Source organism: Python bivittatus, unplaced genomic scaffold (genome assembly GCF_059951505.1).
Source record: "Python bivittatus isolate LINGU-HERP-01145 unplaced genomic scaffold, Pbiv_v1 ctg000020_np1212, whole genome shotgun sequence".
Taxonomy (NCBI): domain Eukaryota; kingdom Metazoa; phylum Chordata; class Lepidosauria; order Squamata; family Pythonidae; genus Python; species Python bivittatus.
Genome location: NW_028277030.1, coordinates 75777153 through 75797711, shown reverse-complemented (window position 1 = coordinate 75797711; position 20559 = coordinate 75777153). Strand labels below are relative to the sequence as shown.

Here is a 20559-nt window from a genome sequence, read left to right as displayed (position 1 = left end):
TAAAGGGAAGAAGATCTTGATGATAGGGTCCTGTTAGGGACAGAACACTTTGTAATCTACAAAAAAAGAGCAGCCAAACTGGACAGGGAACAGCAGCAACTATATATTAGGAAAATTCATAATACATAAATACATTGACTCCTTGAAAGCTTGGCTTCTGATAATCACAAGAGCATGTCAATGTAATTTTCTTGGCTACAATACAGATGTGGCTTGCCATTGCTTTATTCTGGGATTTTTTTTCAACTTCACCATCTAGCCTACAGCCCTAGTAGTCTATTAGTACTACAAGTACTACAAGTATTAACCAGACCCCACTCTACTTGCTATTAGCCAGGTGGGTTTGATGCTACCACTTCTATGACTAGGTCTATTATAACAAGTCTCATTCATACTAAGAGCTCAACTCTTAGTAACTTTGTGTATACATCTATGTAATTTTCCTAGCAACAACATGGAAGTAATTTGGCATTGCTTTCTTCTGGAATGTTTTCCTGTACTTCTCAGTCTTGCCTATTACCCTGGTCTCCCACCCAAGCATTAACCAGACCAACCTAGCTTAGCTTCACTCCTTGGACATAGTTTGCCAGGGTTATTATTTAAACAATTACTGTAGTGTAGGATGGGAAATGAATGGATGTACAGGAATTGTGAAAAGAAAGTGGGAGAATTTTCATTCCTCATAAAACTACAATTCAGAATAATCTAGACTGTGCCTCTCCTGATAATCAAAAGATTCACAGCATATGCAGATGCATTGTGGAATTCATTTCTCAAGTTATGGTGATGGCCACTAACATAGAAAGCCTTAGACAAATACATGGAGAAACAGGCTATCAGAATGGCTACTTGTCATGATAGCGATATATTCTTTTCAGCATGAGGGACAGCCTGCATCTGAATATCAGCTGTTGAGAGCTGTCCCATCATAACTGTACACTTGCCACAAATATTTGGGTGGGCACATTGCAGAAGCAAGATTCTGGATCAAGCAGGCTTTTTATGATCTTTTGATTCAAGTTACTTTGGGTTCCACAACTTGTGCTGGTATTGAGAATACATTTCACTGAGTGAAGAGGGAGAACGAACTGGCAGGGAAGGTCAAGCAGGAGATACTGTTTCTGGTTTGTAAGAGGAACAGAGAGATGGAGAGAACTACTCTTGTGATCTGCAGTAGAAGTATCATATTGGTTTTTCCCCCTGAAAACAAGAACTATACATGCTACAAGTGCAGGCTGATTGCTGTCCTGGAAAAGAAGTCACAGGGGCTAAAGGCAATTCTATCCATACCTCAGCTTTTCAGGGAAGATGAAGAATTCTTCAGTCAAACACAGGAAGTGGTTGCAGAGAGATAACAGCACCAAGAAGCCACCAGAAGTTAGAAGAAATCCAAGCAAAAGAATCAGAAAGATGGAGGTCCATGTTGTCAAGAAGTCTTATACTCTGGAGTTTCAGAACAGATTCCAAGACCACACAGTTGATGTTTTTGGACCCTGAATGAACAGCTGTGCTATAAACCTGAGGGACTGAGGAAGAAGACACTACATGCTCTTCAAAGAGAAGTATTTCTGCTTCTGCCCTGAGAAAGAAGAAGCAACATGTGATGGTGATTGGAGCCCCCTACTTAGAGGGACTCAAGCATTTGTCCGTCAGCCTGAGAGCCTATGAAGAGGAGCCTGGTGCCTTCCTAAGGCACACATTTAGGATATGATGGAAGGACTCCCAAGACTCATTAAGCCCACTAACTAACAACCCTTGCTAAGGATTCACATGGGAACAAACAACACAAGCATAGGGATTATCCAGATTTTTGCTCTTCAGATAAAAATAGCTGTAGTAAAATGCAGTTATACCAACAAATTTCCTAGGATCTCATTTAAGTGTTCTGATTTTAAAACTTATCCAATTTCTGAATTAATTAAAAAATGCCTTATCTGTGCTTCTGTGTTTAAAAAAATCCTAACTCATTACAAAGGTATTTACAAAGAATTTTTTATTTCCAAAAAGAAATGATTACTAGGCTGTTGCTGCTTTGGGATAATCATGTGCTCAGACTTACAGATTCATAGGGTTGGAAGGAGGATTAGAAGTCTTCTACCCCAACCACTGCCCAGGGCAGAAATCCTCAGATCATTCTGGGTAAATGGTTGTCCAATCTTTGCTTGAAAATCAAGCAAAATTGAGAGCCAGTTTGGTATAGTGGTTAAGGCACCAGGCTAGAAACCAAGAGACCATGAGTTCTAGTCCTGCCTTAGGCATGAAAGCCAGCTGTGGGTGACATTGGGCCAGTCACTCTCTCTTAGCCCAACTCAATTCACAGGGTTGTTGTTGTAGGAAAAATAGGAGGAGGAAAGAGTATTAGGTATGTTTACTGCCTTGAATTGTTTATAAAAATAAAAAGGCAGGATTAAGAAATCTTTAAAAAAAAAGATCACCATTGATGGAGCACCACAGCAGGCAGGCTGTTCCATTGCTTAATAGCTCTCACAGTCAAGAAATTCCTCTTTGGTTTGTGTTTTCAGGGTTTTTTTTTTCCTTTTAAAAAAAATTAAATATGTACTTATTTTAAGTGATGTTAGTCATCTTAACTGGTGTGCATGCATTAGAAAGGTAAGCTATAACATTTACTAAATAAATAATACAGATAGTCCTTGGTTAACCATGGTAATTGGGACTGACATTTCCATTGCTAAGCATTGTGCTCATAAAGCATGACATCACATGGTCGCCATTTGCTGCCTTCTGCTGGATTCCCCATTGACTTTTCTTGTTGGGAGCCAGCAGTGAAGGGACACCACAACGGCTGCAACTACGAGGACTGGTTGTAAGTACCACTTGTTCAGTGCTGTCATAAGTTTGAACGGTCACTGAACAAGTGGTGGTTAAGTGAGGACTATCTGTATTTATTAAAACAGGGATAGGCTTACATATATGTAAGCACACACACATACATACATATATGCACAGGGAGACAGATATTTGTGCTGAAGTATCAAGTACTTGGTGTGAAATATATTTGGGGATTTGTTCTAAGACTCATATCTCTTCGGTCCATTTCCTCCTCTTATAAAACATCTTTTAGAATAGTGAATGGTATAATTATGACAGCCACCATCCACTAAAATGAACATCATGTCAAACTTTATTTCAGAAATATTTATTGAACTTCTGGGGATTACCTTCTGTTTTTCTGGGACACAACGGGAAGTGGTTTCAATAACAGCAACAAAACCAGTGCTATTTCTGTCTCATACCCAGGTCTGAATCTGGACTGAAAAGGATCCAGATAATCTGCTTCATCCAAGGCCCTCTGAAGCTGTTGCACAACCACCTTCTCAACCACCTTACCCAAAAAAGGGAGGTTAAATACTGGACAAAGGTTGTCAAGTATGGTGCGATCTAGTGATGGCTTCTTGAGGAGGGGGTGCACCAGAGCCTCTTTGAGAGGCAATGGAAAATCCCCTCTCTCAAAGAAGAATTAACCACCTCTAGAGCCCACTCACATGACACCCCCTGGCCCACTTTCACAAACCAGAAGGGACATGGATCTAGGGACCAGGTGGCTGAGCTCACAGCTTGAAGGACCCTGTCCACTTCCTCAGGTCCAAGAAGTTCAAACTCCACCCCAGGCAACTCTGCTGGACCTGCAGCAAAACCAGTGTCCAATTGCAAATGAATCCGTGCTATTTTATCTGACAGATGCTAAGCAAATTCCTCTGCATGCTCCTGCAAAAGGTGCTCTGGGCCCCCTTTACCCAAGAGTGCTCGTGTCACCCAAAATAGGGCTGCAGGGTGGCAATCTGCCGATGCAATAAGGGCAGAGAAGTATTCGCCATGCTTACTGCCACCAGGTAGGCCTTAATAATGGCTCTAACCTGTGTCCGGTTGAGCTCGTCCTTGGTTGAGTGCCAGTGGTGCTCTAGATGTCTCTTTTCTCATTTCATCTCTCTCAGCTCCTCTGTAAGCCATGGGGAGTGATGGAATCTGAAAGGCAGCATGGGTGCAATCTGATCCAAGGCCTCAGCCACTCTTTTATTCCAAGTGGCAATCAAGACTTGAGATGGACTGTGTAGCAGACCAGCAGAAGGAACCTCCAGCTCCCTCTGAAACCCATCCAGGTCCATCAGTTGCTGGGGTGGACCAATCTAATGGGTGCAGCCTCCCTGCAGTGGGTAGTGGCACTAGAGAATCCCATGGAAATCAGGGCATGATCTGATCATGACAAAGGAGACACAAAAAGCTCCCCCAATTTCAGATCACATAGCCACTGCTCCAACAGAACACCAAATCCAGAGTGTGACCAATATCCCTTGTCAGGCTCTGGATGACCTGGGACAGGCCATGGCTGTCATGGTAGCCATGAACTCCTGAGCCACCTCAGACCCCACTCTGAGAGAAGGCAGATTGAAGTCCCCCAGAACCATAAGTCTGGGGAACTCCACTGCCAACCCCGAGATGGAGTCAAGGAACTCAGGCAGGGTGGTTACTATGCAGCAGGGAGGCTGGTACAACAGCAACAATCCCAACTGATCCCTAGAGCCCAACCTAAGGAATAGTCTCACATCTGGGCACCTGTGGGGCAGCGCTTCTGAAAGCTGTAAGGGATTCCCAGATGACAGTTGCCATGATGTGATGGAATGGTATGGGACTGGAAGGGGGGTAAAGAACGTGACCTTGTCTCCAGAGCAACACACTGGAGATAAGAGGCGAAAGCTGATGCACCCCTAACATTCCAGGAGATAGTGAATTCCTGTTCCTGGGAACTGCTGGCCAGTCTGAGAAGATTCTGTAAACAAGCACTAGCTAATAAGCCTTGCTGATTGAACCTGCACGGTCTCCAGGAGTTCCTTGGGCTAGGCCTGACACATACCCTCACCTCTGCCCCAGAGTCTCGGCTGATGCCACACCCAAAACCCCACTGGGCATAGGTCAGAGAGGGCTACCCCCCCTTCTGGACCCAGCCAGGTTTTGGTAATGCATGCTAGGTCAGCCCTCTCATCAATAATTAAATCATGAATGAGGGAAGCCTTATTGCAGACTGACCTGGCGTTCAGTAGCAGCAGTCTGAGGCCAGGGCCACTGAAGATCTGCTGACAGAGTTACAGGGCTGAGATCAAGGAGCTAGGACATGGAACCGATATGAGACATTGGACCCGAGTTCCCCTGGAATGGCCTGTTTTTCCTCTTTCCTCTTTCATATTTCCAACTTTGAGTTTCCAGTCTTCAGTCACAAGCAGCACATCTTGCTTGCATGTTCGGTCGATTTCAAATTGAACTTGATCATAGAAGCCATCACCTTTTGCATCATGGTTGGAGCATAAACTTGAATGATTGTCATATTAAAGGGTTGTCTATGAAGTCTAATTGACATTATTCAGTCATTGATTGCATTGTAGCCAAGTACTGTTCTTGCTATACCCTTCCTAACTATAAAAGCAATACCATTTCTTCCTTGTTTTTCATGTCTTGAGTCATAAACGGTGTGATCTTCTGACTGAAAGTGTCCCATCCCAGTCCATCTCAATTCGCTGATGCCTAAGATGTCAATTTGTAGTAGTTTCATTTCATGTTTCACTGTGTTGAACTTTCCCATGTTCATGATTCTTACATTCCATGTTCCTACTGTAATTCTACCTTTGCAGCTTCAGATTTTCTTTTCCTGAATGGCAACATTAGCAACTAGATGCCCCTAAGGCTTTAATCTAGCCATGTCATAAACACCATTAGTACTACTAGTATCAGTAGAATGTTGAGTGCCATCCGACCTGAGATGCCCATCATCTGGCGCTATATTGTCAATCATTTTATATTTTCTATCCCTTATATTTCTATCTGGTTTTTCCTGTAAAATTACAGGAGTGGTTTGCCGTGGCCTTCTCCCACACAGTATGAATTGATGCCTTTGCCATTGTCACTAAAGTGATCATCTGCCTCTGGCATCTTCCTATATCACTGCTGCCCAAAATAGGTCTCTGCTTTAGCTGGGCAGCTGGGATGACCTTCATGCCTTGGGTGACCCTGCTGGGATTCTATACTCCTGGTATACACTCCCAATGTTCTTCGCTTATCCCTCCCAGGAACACCCTCCTGCCTTAATGAACTGGCACAGCAGGACTTGGTGGGGGGGGGGCGTGATATCTGCAGGATAATTCTACATATAAACAAAACAAATTACAACAAATAGTTTTAAAGACAGTACTTATTTCTTAAGATAGTGTTTATTGAGTTTTTAAGATATACACATCAATAGAAGCTATTCAGCCAGTCTTGTGTCTGAAGCTGGGTAAAATAAACTGCTTATTTTAGAAATTATAGTAATGAATGTATGCTAAATACCTATAACATTGAAGCTATGAATAACAGATTATCTGTTTAGGGTAAATAATTGGAAATAATTGGGAGATAAAGTAACCCTCTAATACAAAACTTTTAAAGTACCACAGGATAATTTTAGAAAAAAGGTGGGTGAAACAGCATCTATGCCAATTATTAGTGTAGCATGAATGTGTTATTATCTCCAGGTTATTGAACTACAAGAATTCAGCTGATAAAATATTGCCCTATGTTATGATGTAATTATAGGACCCTGAATGAACAGAGAGACTGTTGAGCTGTGAAAAATTGTTTTCTTCCGAGAGAATTATGGGGATATTTTGACAGAATTGTACAAAAGCACAGCGATGACCTTGGAGAAGGTATGCAGAGACTGTTAGCAAAACAGGGGCTCAATTCAGGAAAATAAGAAAGCGTGAGAAATTGCTCTGTCCTGACTCTGCTTAGTATAAGAGGGATGGAAGGGGACACGCTATCAGGCTTCTAAGATTCTGTTGTTATAGCCCATATCAATAAAGTAGGGTTCGGGTATTTCTCACGGGATCTGTTTCCTGACCTGGGCTACTTCAAAGGGCTGACGTGCATAGATACAGTTTAATTGGATAATGGCAGGTTGGCATGAATGCTGAACCTAACCCTACCAAGAACAGCTATATTACATGTTAACTACAGTATATCTTAATTAGTGAGAGGGAAAGAGCTGTTTGCAAAATGTATTGCTGTAGATGATATGATAGTAAGCCCAGAACAGCGTGTTTCTGATCATGCTGGTTGGGGAATTTAGGGAGCTGAAGTCCACAAATCTTGAAGTTGCCAAATTTGAAAAATGCTGGCCTAAATGGGTACTGTGACAAGTAAAAGGATAGTTTCTATCTATCCCACTTTAACATGATTTGAAGAACGAGATCATTTGCCTCTTGTTTAAAATAATAATAGAATTTATGATGAACCGAAACCATGCAGTATAACATTGTGGCCTGAATTATAGTGGGAGAGCTCCTCTGTATGAAGTTGCATATTACATTGCAGACCTACCATGCAGTTTTCTTCTATGTGTGTTCATACTTCATTCACAAGAATTGAAGAATGTAAGACTCCAGAGTGGATTGACACCAGTGCCCAGGCACCTCGGAACTTGAACCTTCTCTTCCCAGAGATTTATGTGCCTGTCTCTAACTCCCACACGCCAACTCACAAGCCTGGATTAAGAAGAAAATATGAAACATCATTGGTGACAGTAAATATTATTTTTTAATTTTTTAATAGTAATTTTTATTAAAATTACAACTACAATGATAAAAAACTAATACAAACTAAAAAATAAAAAATAGAAGGTACAAAAAATAAGAAAATAAAAAATTGGAAAGAAAGAAAAAATAAGAATATAGTAAAGAAAAAGAAAAGGAATATATAAAGAAATGACTTCCCCTTCATCACAAGTATAAACAGTTTTAGTAACTTATCACCTCCTCTTAAAATACAACAAATGATCTCTTCTTCCCATATCCCATCTCTTATCTATAAACAAATTAAGCAAATTAAACAAATCCTTAAAAACCTTGTCATTTCAGTCCTGATCAGCAAAAGTCTATTAAGGGTTACCAGAGATAACAACATATCTATTTTAATCTTGATCAAATAAACCAACTTTATATTCCTTTCTTTTACTTTTAATAATCTTGATCTTTAGTCCCTACAAATAATGTCCTAAAACTTGATTTCTTTTCATTTTTGTCTTTGTCCCGTCTCACAAAATTCTTCAGAGCTTTAACAAGGCTCTGTTGTAGAGCCAATAATCCAGGTCACTGTTTTGATTTGTTATTTGTATATCCCTTTTAATTGTTAAGACATCTGCCAGTTTCTTTTGTATGTCCAGCGTAGCATGTTTTTCCATATCATTCTTGTAGCTTGTCATTTTTAAATCCACTTTCAGATCAGTCTCCGTCTTGTCTGGTAAAACTTGTTCCTCTTCCATAACATCTTTTAAACACAGTCTATCTATAGGGGCAGACACTCTTAAAATTAACTTTTGGGTCCATCGTTCAAAAATATCCTTCAATATGTCCAATGTTAAATGTTGAATGCTCTGTTCTGTATTAGTAAGTCAAATTTAAGTGTTCTTCTCCTTTAATTGTAATCTTTAATTCCTTCTAGTACCCTCTAGTGTCCAGCCTTCAAAGTCCCATCCTATCATGTTTTTTTTTTAAGAATTCAAAACAAAAGTATTCTCCCATGGGAAGGATTCTTATAATTAATTCCAAAATGTTATTTCGAATTTATCTGAACCTTAGTCCATTTGTAATTTTCTAAAATCAAAGTTTTAATCACCCTTTTCTGTTTATTCCAGAAAAAACAAATTCTTAAACTTGTATTTAAACCTAAGGATTGCTTAGGATGAAGGAAACTCACACGGTGCTATTAAACTTGTTGATCCAAAGATGTCTTAATAGCTGAAAAGCAGTTAACAAGCAATTTCCGAAGTGATTAGAAAAGGAAGTATGCAAACCCAGTGTCTTTAAAGACGCCAACTGTGGGTTGAGCAAGATGGTTATTCCCTTGTTTTCCAGAGCATTAAAACCTCATGAGAAGCAACTCTCTGGAGCACTTGTGGGCAATCTCAGGTCATCTCCTTGTCTGGAGAGGGATTATGAAGAGCCGGTCTACTTGCCAGCTCCTCCTTCCGCCACAGTCGTCGGCTTTGCTTTTAGTGTAGGTGTCTTCAGTTTGTCATTTCTTCCCCAGAAGTCAGTGACAGTAAATATTCTTGATAGTTGTCATTTTCCCATTTAGTTCATGACAGAAAGAAGGAATCCATAATTATAAGGAAACAAGGCATATATAGTTATATCTAGTAACATGATATAGCTCAGGAGACTTTTTATCCACTGAAAATTGTAACTGTAATATTATTCAAGTGACTTCATGGAATATATTATTTAAATTCAATCTTTGAAAGATACAAAATAATGAATCATGAAGTCTTGCCAACTTGAGACACCAGTATTGGTTTAGAAAGGAAAGAATCAGAAATGGCTTCCTAGTACAATGTTTACTTAGAAAACAGACTTCAGGATGAAGAAGCAATACAATAATGTTCTAGTACAATGAAGTTGATTATTATCTGATATGGTGGCACAAAAAGTTAACAAAAGCCCACCAGAGGCTCAGAGATATTATAAAATGATAAATTTTTATAAAAAAATTTCTGGAATATCAGAATACAAACAAATAAAAATGCCCCAAAACCAGGTCTAGTTACCATTAGCAAATTATGGACAGATTATTCATATAACTATATAATTATAGTTATATAATTATATATAGCTATATAATTATATAATTATATAATTTATATAACCTTTTCCTAGTAGAATCTTCATAGAAGATTAAATATATTTGTGATTGCAATTATTATGTTGCTATTTCATTTTTTCTGCTATTTTCTTTTTTAGGTTTACAAATCCCTCCAGCTCTACAGCTTGTCTATAGCGACTGGATAGTGTAGTGTTAGAGCGCCACCCTTTGACACAGGAAACTGAGGTTTGAATCCCAGCTGGTACCTACCTCACCAGTAGGGGTCCATGGGCAAAGACCCCTAATGCTTCACCTGCCTACCTTGGATATGAGAGTGACATGAACTAAGAGTCATGCTGGCTTGGATGTCGTCCAGATAAACAAGGTCTGCACTAGATATTGGGGAACCAGGACAATCTGATGTTAAGTGGGCTACTGGAACAAACCATACATGGACGAGACAAGAGAACTTGGAATTGATGGAATGCTACCACAGCAGTAGACCTAATGAGAGCGGATATATGAAATGTATGAGGGAACTATGGATGGATAGAAGACCTATATCCATACTAAGACACAGCTAGTTACCCAACACTCAACACAACTTGAGACAGGCCAACTACACATTACATCCCAGACTCAAGAAGACCTGAAAGAACAACTGGATATGCAGCCAACACCTGAAGCTGGAATGTCACTGCCACCCACTCCATTACAGAGCACAGCTGATATGAGGCATAAGACCATGGATAAACTAGCTACAGTCAACTCTTGAGACCAATTACCAAGGCTCAGTGGAGAAGTACCATCAGATAGTATGCTAGAAGATGCCAAAAGAGCCCTCACAACTATCCCTACTGCCACCATAACTCAAACCAATGAACTGGTATATGCTAAACTGCTGTAATATTGGAGATACTTGGCTACATGATCAAGAAGAACAGCAGTACATGCCTCACCTGGAAAATGAGGTTGGAGGCTAAGATCAAGGCAATTTGGAGATAAGTTAGTCAGCTGGTAGAATTACAGAAGGGTGTGGAGATTAAGGTTAAGACTCAGCTACTGAAAAAAGATATGGGCCTGACTCCATCTGAAGCTCTAGGGACTGCTAAACAAAGGCTTACAGCACTGGCTACCAGGCTAAGGAGATACATTAGAGAAGCAGAGGCCAAGAAGATAATTCCCTGTACTTCAAAGAACCATGCAAGGTGTACTCCCAACTGCAGTGCAACAACAGAGTAATAGAAGAGCCACCAGCAGCAGAAACTGAACAGTACTGGAAAAACATATGGGAGAAAGAGAAGACGCATAACACCAGTGCAAAGTGGCTGCAGGACCTGAGAACAGATCACAGCAATCTCCCAGACAGGAACCAGTCAAAATCACAGTAGCAGACATCCAACAGCAGGTCAGGAACATGAAGAGCTGGAGAGCACCTGGCCCAGACATGATCCACACCTACTGGCTAAATAAACTAACAGTATATGAACACCTAGCAACACAAATGAACCAACTGCTAGCAGCAGGCTCCCACCCAGACTGGCTAACACAAGGAAGGACAGTGCTGATTTTGAAAGACCCCCACAAGGGAACAACACCATCCAATTACCAGTCAATAACCTGCCTCTACACAACATGAAAAGTCCTATTAGGCATCATAGCTGCCAAGCTACAAGACCATATGGGCCAGTACATAAGCACAGCTCAGAAAGTCATTGGGAACAACACCAGAGGCTCAAAACACTAGTTGCTCATAGATAGATCAGTCGCCTGAGACTCAGGGTCTAGACAGACCAATCTGAGCACAGCCTGGATTGACTACAGGAAAGCCTACGACTCAATGCCACACATGTGGATCTGTGAATGCCTGGTGCTATACAAAGCCAACAGGAAACTAAGTACCTTCCTCAAGAACTCAGTGGGACTGTGGAAGACAACACTAGAAATCAACTCAAGACAGCTCACACAAGTAGCCATCAAGTGTGGCATATATCAAGGTGATGCACTGTCCCCACTGGTGTTCTGCATAGGCTTGAACCCCCTCAGATAATCACAAGGACTGGATATGGATACAAATTCAAGAGTGGAACTATCAGCCACCTCCTCTACATGGATGACATCAAGCTGTATGCTAAGAGTGAACAAGATATTGACTCACTGATTCACCTAACATGGATCTACAGTGAGGACATTGGAATGTCATTTGGACTGGAGAAGTGTGGCCAGATGATAGTAAAGAGAGGACAGGTAATTAAGACTGATGGGGTGGAACAACCAGTGGACCACATAGCAGATATACAGACCAGTTACAAGTACACAGTCACATGGGGACCACAATGAGGAGGCAAGGAAGACAGCAACATCCAAGTACCACAAAAGAATAAAACAGGTCCTGAAGAGTCAACTCAATGGGAAGAACAAGATCCATGCCATCAACCAGTATGCCATGCCAGTCAACAAATACCCTGCTGCTATAGTGAGCTGGCCAAAGGAAGATATGGAGGCTGCCAATATGAAGACCCAGAAGCTCCTCACAACGTATGGAGGTTTTCACCCCAAGTCCAACACTCAGAGACTGTGTAAGGGTTACCCCATTTGTTTAGAGAAACTCTTGTGACACGTGTTCAGCAAAGAAGTTTACTCAAGCGTAACGTACGTAATTACAGACAAAGCCAGGACTGGCTTGGCACATCTTACCACACAATTTATAGTCGTCCCATTCCCCCTGCTAGCCTCATTGCTAGGTTACATATTACAGATTGCAGATTACAGATTACCCACAGTAATCCCCCCTTTTACTCGAATGGCAGGTTCAGCCCAGTTCTTTTGTTTCTTTGATTGTTGTTTTCCGATGGCATGGTCGTTGTCTTCATTAGGTCTTTCTGTTATGTGCAAAGCCGGGAGTTTCCAATCACGCGCTGATTGCTCTTCCTCGATCCGCGGCTCTCCCCTTTGTCTATAGGGTCCGCGGCCATCTGGCATTAACACAATGCATCCGCTTGCAGTTTAGTAAAGCGGCGCCAGCTGGCCCATTAATTAGTTTGCAGTTTCGCACTTCCTCTTTCTTTGCTAGCGCTTGAGTGGTGAAACTGACTAAGCACGGCTGGCCAAGTTCCTAGCCATGCCGCGCCGGCTGAACCTGACAGACCGTACATCAGCTGGAAAGAGGGTGTGTGGTGTCTAGTGAGTTCAAAGCCATTGTCCTGGATGAAATCCAGAACATCCAAGAGTACATCAGTAAGATGGCACCCAAAAATGAGGCAACAGTAGACATGGGAGGAAGTTCAAGCAGAGTAAGTGCTGTGGCAAGACAAGACCCTGCATGGGATGGACCATTCACAGACAGCTGAGGTGGATGACACTGGGAAATCCTACCAGTGGCTGGAAAGGGCTGGACTAAAAGACAGCACTGAGGCACTGATCATAGCAGCATAAGAATAGAACTAAGCACCAGATCCGTAGAAACAGGGGTCTACCACACTAGATGGGACCCAAACTGCAGAGAGGCCTCAGAGAAAGTCCAACACATCAGGGTGTAAGATGTAGGCAGGAACAGCATACGCTACATACACTGAATGGCACAACCAAGTAGCTGCCATTGTGTACAGGAATATCTGCACAATGACCCTCCCAAGGGTCCAGATGGGATATTCCACAGAAGGTCATGAAGAATAACAGGTCTAAGATCCTGTGGGACTTCCAGATCCAGATGGACAGGCAGATACTGGCCAATGAACCAGACATTGTAACAGAAGACAAGGACCAGAAGACAGCAGTGGTGATAGATGTATCAGTGCCAAGTGACAGCACATCAGGAAGAAGGAGTATGAGAAGCTGGAGAAGTACCAGGGCCTGAAGGAGGAACTAGAGAGGATTGGGAAAGTAAAGGCCAAAGTGGTCCCAGTGGTAGTAAGAGCACTCAGAGCTGTGACTCCTAAGCTGGGAAAGTGGCTCCAACAGATCCCAGGAACAATATCAGAGCTCTTTGTCCAGAAGAGTGCAGTGTTAGGAACAGAGAAGTTACTGCGCAGAACCCTCAAACTCCCAGGCCTCTGGTAGAAGACCTGAGATTGAGGAAGACCCAGTACCACTCATGAGAAGGGATTTTTAAAAATAATTATAATTATATAACCTTTTCCTAGTAAACATAGAAGATTAAGTATATTTAATATACTTAATGAGATGAGATTAAATATGAATTTAATATACACAGTGAGATGGGTGGTGACAAATTTGAAAAATAAATAAATAAAAATAAAAAAATATTTGTGATTGCAATTATTATATTGCTATTTCATTTTTTCTGCTATTTCATTTTTTAGGTTTACAACTCCCTCCAGCTCTACAACTTGTCTAGCGACAGGAGTTTTTTGTGTCATGTTACCAACTAGATAAATATAATGATACAACATATCTAGGCAAATGGTGAGAGGGCAAATCTTTAGCTCAAGTTTGAAACTGTAAAGTTCTAATTCTGATTAGATAGATAGTTTTGTCAGTACAATTTTGATAGCATTCTAATGCTTTTCTTAACCATTTGTGTTACGACTTGTAACTTTCTTAAGGCCAACTGCCATTTAAAACTTCAAAATATTAATGTTGCTGTGTCTGCTATCATGCTTATAATATTGTTTCATGTTTTCAAGATGGATATAATGTTATTTTCAGGCAGTATGTACTAATAAACTATTTTGTTTCAATTAAAATTGTGGGTGTGTGGTGCTTAACACTGGTTCTGCTTGACCTCCTGACCCACTAAAACTGAAAACTGAACTGAGATTAGACCATTAAATTAATAAACCAGCCCATACATACTATGCAGCATGCATATTCCTTATAATTTGCATCCTTATAAGACATCCTAGTATCTGGCACAGAACTGATACTTGTCTCAGAAATTTGTAAGCTGTAAGGCTCTTCCCTTCTATTTGGATTTTGGGCTGCGAGTCCAATTCGTACCCATTCCTGAGATCAGTGGCAAGAGTTCAGTTATTTTGGACTGTGTTCTAAAATGTTCTGTAATTATGGTAAATAGTGAATAAATTTCTTATGGTAACTTCTTATATTTTTAGAGACACTTAATGTAACACTTTTAAGGATTACTGATTAGGAAGTAAGCAGATTAAGTTCTGTGTAGCCTTTATTGTTCCAGTGATGATGTAGGATGAGGCCTCCACCTGCAGATTTCCAATTAGGGGAACATCTCTATATGGGCTAGAATATCAGCTACAGCAGGTGACCTTTCATTCCCTTGGTTTTCATTGGCTTTATATAGATGATTGCCTTGTAGACAAGGTATCTAATTGCTGCCACATTGATTCGTTGAAATAAAAAGGGTAAACAGATTAAAGTCTGACATCTAAATATAATGCTTGACAAGTAGAAACATGTTACTGAATTTTACAAACAGAAGCTATAGACCATCAGTGTTAAATAAATAAATGAAATGATGCAAAACTAGTTCCTTACTTCTCTTTATTTTATGTGTTTTCAGAAGAGCCCACAAAATTCACATGAATAAGACCAAATATGAAGAACAAGCTTCAAAACTGGAATCTCAAAAATACAGTTATTACATTACAGGACAAGTGTGGTATAATGGGAAGACTGTTTGTGAAATGGATAGCTTTTTCTCCCCATTGGATCAATATGCATAGAAGACCACTGACACCCAGTTCTCTGTCGACCAAGTCAAGAGAAGCACTCCCTCTTATATGAAGCAAGGCAACACATGCTTCATTGGAGGAATAAAGTAGGGCACAGAATGACGGTAATAAAAGGTCAATGGTAAAGCATGTGCATTACATACAGAAGTCCCCCTAGCATACTCCATCAGAAAGGTGGCTGAAAGTCTGCCTGAGACACAATATTAAAAGCAGGCAACATATAGTTAGTTTGGACTTCCATTACCATAAACATCTACCAACCTGGCTAGGAGTCTGGAAGAATGGGAATTGAACATTAAAGGATTGGGAGACACTCTGTTGCTGAATCCCGCTCTGGCTAAAGTTGGATTAACAGTAGGGTTGTGCTTTCAAAGGAGTGCTTTTTTTTAAAGGATGTTTTGAGCAAAGTGTTCAAAGTTGCTTTGTAAAGTAAGGTGGCTCCTCACTTTTTAAGGGTGAAGCAAAACTGCTGCATCACTTCACTTTAGCTGCCTTCTTTGATATGTCCAGTATCTGGAAGTGCTTTTAGTGAGATTTTGGAAGAGTCATAGAAATCAGCTGTACTGAGGCCAAATCTCGGCACTTTGATGAGGCAAAAAGTTTCACTTTCACACAAGGGACTTCATGAAGATAAATTGTGGCTGCCTTGCACTATAATTAGAAAGTATGGACATGTTTAATGTAATTTACCAACAGCACAATGAGTGAAGGCTATATAGGGAAGAGGAGTTGGAGGACAGCATATAGATTTGTGAAATCTGAATGTTTGCACAGTATGTCATTGGAGCTTCGTGTGGGTATGACTGATACATAAAGGGTGTTTGAATGAACAAATAGCATTAAACTTTGATGTTTGTTTTATTTATTTCATAAACAAAGTAATCCAAGATGTGATGTGCCAGCATGAAAAAGTAGTTGCCCCCTTAGATTCAGTAACTGGTTACAGCTTTGCTGCAATCATAGCAAACAAATGCTTTTCATAATCAGTGATCACTCTCTTACAATTTTGGCCTATTTCTCCATGGCAAACCACTTCAACACAATGTCTCTGAAGATTTTGCAGCATGCACTGATCATATCAGGCCCTACTACAACATTTCTATGAAGTTGAGGTGTGGAATTTTATTCTTCATCCGTTATCTTGTAGACGTGTATGTTTGGGATCACTGGCTTGCTGCTCTAGCTTCAGTTGATGACAAGTTGGCTTGGAATTTTTCTGTGGAATTCTGTGACACAAAGCAGAACTCATACTTCTTTCAGGGATGGCAAGTGTCAGGCCTGGCCCAAGGAACTCCAAGAGACAATGCCAATTCAGTCCAGCTATGTTTATTAGCTACAACCTCTAGCAAGAATCTTCCCAGACTAAAACCCCAGTTCCCAAAGTCCTCCAGACACAAAAGTGTGAATTCCTCAGGGAAGTGCCAGTCTCATCCTCTTGTTCCTCTCACGCGGTTCTGGCGAGCTAAGAAAATGTTTGTCTCCCTGAGCCTGGCCTTCATAATTCCATTCCATCACAGCAAGTCATCTAGGTCCTGAGGCAATAAAGCATCTCCAAACCATGACTATCACTCCTCTGCTTAAAAGATGGTATGAAGTTTGCATTGCACAATGCAGTATTTGGTTTCCACTAGGCAGAATCATACCTTATGTAGACAGAAAAGGTCCACTTTTGACTCATCTTTAACACTCCTTTAGAGGACTAAAAGTTCAACCTTTCAGTTTGTACTCACAATGGGACATTTCACAGCATTTTGACCTCAAAATAGAGGTTTCACAATCCCTATTTATAAATGATGAGCACAGCAAGTTACTGAATTAAGATTCTTGATTTGATTTGGTTTTGTAATTAGTATAATCTCTGCTGTGGGAATTATAGGTTATGTCCAAATCAATTAGCCAGCCAACCAAACACATTAAAGGCCAGCCTAAAATGTTGGAGAGAACGGGATGACCAAAAAAGGACGGGGAAGCTTAACTGGTCTTTTCAAGATAACTTAAAATGTGGACAGGAGCTAAGAACATTTGGAAGGTAGGTTTCCAAATGTTTATATCCCTGTCTTACAGAGAAACAATCTATATTAAAAAATATTTACTGATTGGTGAGTAAAAACTCCATAACACAGATATATAAAGAGGGAAGTGGTGGAATCACCACTTCACTGGGATTCAAGATCTGAAAGATTGAAAACAGAAAGCATGGTTGTGCATAGAACTGTTTGTAACATCAACTGATACATCATATATTTCATTGACAGCCTACTGAATGGAAAAAGCTTTTAAATTGTTCTTTTTTCTCTCTGGATCACTCAAGATATTTTGCTGTTCGTAGTGGAGCCAAGATTCTCCCCTCCCCCCCTTGTGCTAGGGCCAGCATTTTAGGAAGTTTTGTTTTATTACCCCTGCAGCAAGTTTGGTCTCCTTTTTTTCTCCAGATTTATAATGTTGCATGAAGTCACTCCATGCAGTTGTGTGGTAGGATTGGTCTTGCTCTGCTTTCTCTCTATTCCTCATAACTTCTATTCTGTTTTGTTTATTTTGGAGTCATGCTTACATTAATGCCTATTCATCATCACTACCATTCAGTGTGCCTAGGTACATACCAGTGCACACTTTGTAGGTTCTTTTTCCATGGTCAAGAATCCTGAGAAGGCCCAGTGCTCAATGTGTGAGGGATATACATGCATTTTGGTGATGAGCAGAGGATAAACCTATCATCACATTCTCATCTCATATTATGAAATGTGCAGGGAGTCCCAGAATCTCTGAAATGGCCTTACTGTCAGTATTAACAATGGGATTTAGTCATGCTTAATTTGGTGGAATCATACCATCGTTATCACCATTAAAATACTATAGAGCTTTATTACAGATTCATGCCATGATGCCTCCTAAAATATAGTCTCTAACATTGTGTTTCTCTAATTATTTTACAAAAAGTTAGTCTAGTTCTGCAGTGGTACAAGCAAATTTATAACATTTTAAGATTTAGCTCTAAAATGGTAACACCTTTTTTCTGGATTTTCTGTTCTCCAGTATGAGCTCCAGTATTTTCTCAACTGATGCCACCATTTCAAAAGCTTCTGTATTCATCCTAAGCACTGCTTCTATTTCTGCTATGGTACAATCCTGTAGCGCTAAACCTGATTATAAAATCAATATCTGTAAATATATAAACTATACAGGCTAGATTTTAGTTCTAGCTATACTTGAATATAGCCTTCAACCATACATGGTTAAGATACATGGAGTTTAAACATGGCTTTAACCTTCCCATTTAAATCAGTAGATCTTGAGCAGAGTGCTGTCCCCTTCCTATTTCTTAATAATTACTTTTAGAAGACTAGCTATTAAATCAGATGCAACCTGCATTGAAAGTACTTTTTATGAGGGCTGTGCATGTAGCAGGAAATGTGTTTTGAGCCTGGAACAGAACAGCTCCACTCAAAATGTTATGTTGGAACACTCAGGTTGGCTCCACTCTGTTGGAAGAAACCTCAAAAGCTTAGGTGTTTTGTTTAATTCAAAGCAAAACTTTTGGAACTTCATGTTTTGATGTGAGCTTGGAACACTCGAGATGGCCCATTTCGGTAGTCAGAATGACCCTTCAAGGTTGTTCTTTATGACTGGAGTGAGATGAACTGTTGGCCTGGTATAGGCACATCTTTTCCACACTGCAATATAATTTTAATATAGTTTCAATTGCTTATGGTTTTAGAAAGGACACAATCCCACTGTGAAGTTCTCCTGAACAATCCCCACTGAAATGAAAAAGAGCAATGCAAGAGTACTCTTTATGGTCATTTCAGCTGTTCATTTCAGGTAGGCCTAGGTAAGAAAATGTTTCAGGACATTGCACAAGGTGCCATATATCATCAGTGCTCTCACGCAGGATCCATATAACCCTTACCTGTGACTAGGAGGTTTATTTTCTCAACTTCTAGATGTAAGCAATTACTGTTCACAGCTAGAAGTTGATAAAACATCTCTCCTTTATTCAGTCTACAAGGTAACATTGCTCAGACATTTTATAGCTTCAGGAATGAGCCACTCAACATGTTGTATAGCTTGTGACAGCTTAAGTTGATGAAAACAACTTTTAGCTGGGAAATGAGAAACTGAGCAAACCTAAAACTGATAGCACCACCAGATGAATTAGATTATGTGGGCCCATTTCAGTTAGGATTCCTCTGTACAGAATGGGCCCACACTCTGGGTGTCCTCCTGGATTTGCAGCTCTTTCTGGGAGAGCAGGTAGAGGCCGTGATCAAGTGGGCCTTTGCACAGTTTCATCTTGTATGCTAATTGCAGCCTTTCTTGCAACAGGAGCCTTTAATGGCACTCACTCATGCCTTTGTCACCTTACATCTTGACTATTGCTAGGGGTTCTACATGGGCCTGTCCTTGAAGACCATTTCAAAACTGCATCTGGTTCAAAATGCAGCAACCTGGGTAAGAATTGGCTCTGTTCAGTTTGCCCATGTAACATGCCTACTTCAGAAACTGCTTAGTTACCTGTAGGCTTCCAGATGCAACTAAAGGTGCTGGTTCTTGCCTTTAAAGCCATTTATTACAGGCCCGTTCTCTGGGGAGTTCTCTGAGGGGATGCTGACATTAGAGGTCCTGGAGATGAGTCTTCTTGGTTATTCCCCCCACCCACCCTGGCTCAGTCTTTGGAACAGTTTACCCTTGCATGTAACAGGACAACTTCATTCCTTTTAGTGTTTTAGGGGCAATAATAAAGATCTGGTTCTTCTACTAGATCTTTGGAGATGGAATGGAGTTGTGATCAATACATCTGAAGAGGCAGCAAGAGGGTTGATGAGTTTGAGACTGAGTATATTTATGAGGATTAGTATGTTTATTGATTGTTATTTTGTGTGTTTTAACCTTAATTGCCATAAGGAATTGTAACCCCTTAGTGTCTGGTCAACTGGAGTGGTACAGAAACCTGCATAAATAAATAAAATTAGTTGTGCAGGTTCTCATCACACACACACACACACACACACACAAACACACTGAAAAACTTTAAAAAAATATTTTCAATGTACAAGTGCCTTAAATGAGATACTGATTCTGATTCTCTGTCTGCTGATTCTCTATTGAATACACGTTGCAGCATCAGCCCAGTGTTACTGATGGTCTGTGTCTGTATTGTCCTGATCAGTTTGTCTGCTGCTTACAAATAGACAAGATAGTAGTGAAAAAAAAAAATTTATTATAACAAAGGGTTCTTGAGCTTTAAAATGATCCACCTTTGTAAGTC

At 40.4% G+C, this 20559-nt stretch overlaps 1 long non-coding RNA gene across 7 annotated transcripts in view; it reads left to right on the top strand.

Annotated features, from left to right (window-relative positions):
* LOC148217100 (uncharacterized) overlaps positions 1-15049 on the top strand; it is a 57897-nt gene extending 42848 nt beyond the window's left edge. For 4 of the 7 annotated variants that reach the window (XR_015796410.1, XR_015796405.1, XR_015796406.1 and 1 more), the window contains one exon: positions 1296-15049. This is a non-coding gene — a long non-coding RNA (uncharacterized LOC148217100). The remainder of the gene's footprint in view (positions 1-1295) is intronic. The other 3 variants (XR_015796407.1, XR_015796403.1, XR_015796408.1) reach the window with 3 other exon arrangements.
* Positions 15050-20559: the final 5510 nt, after the last annotated feature.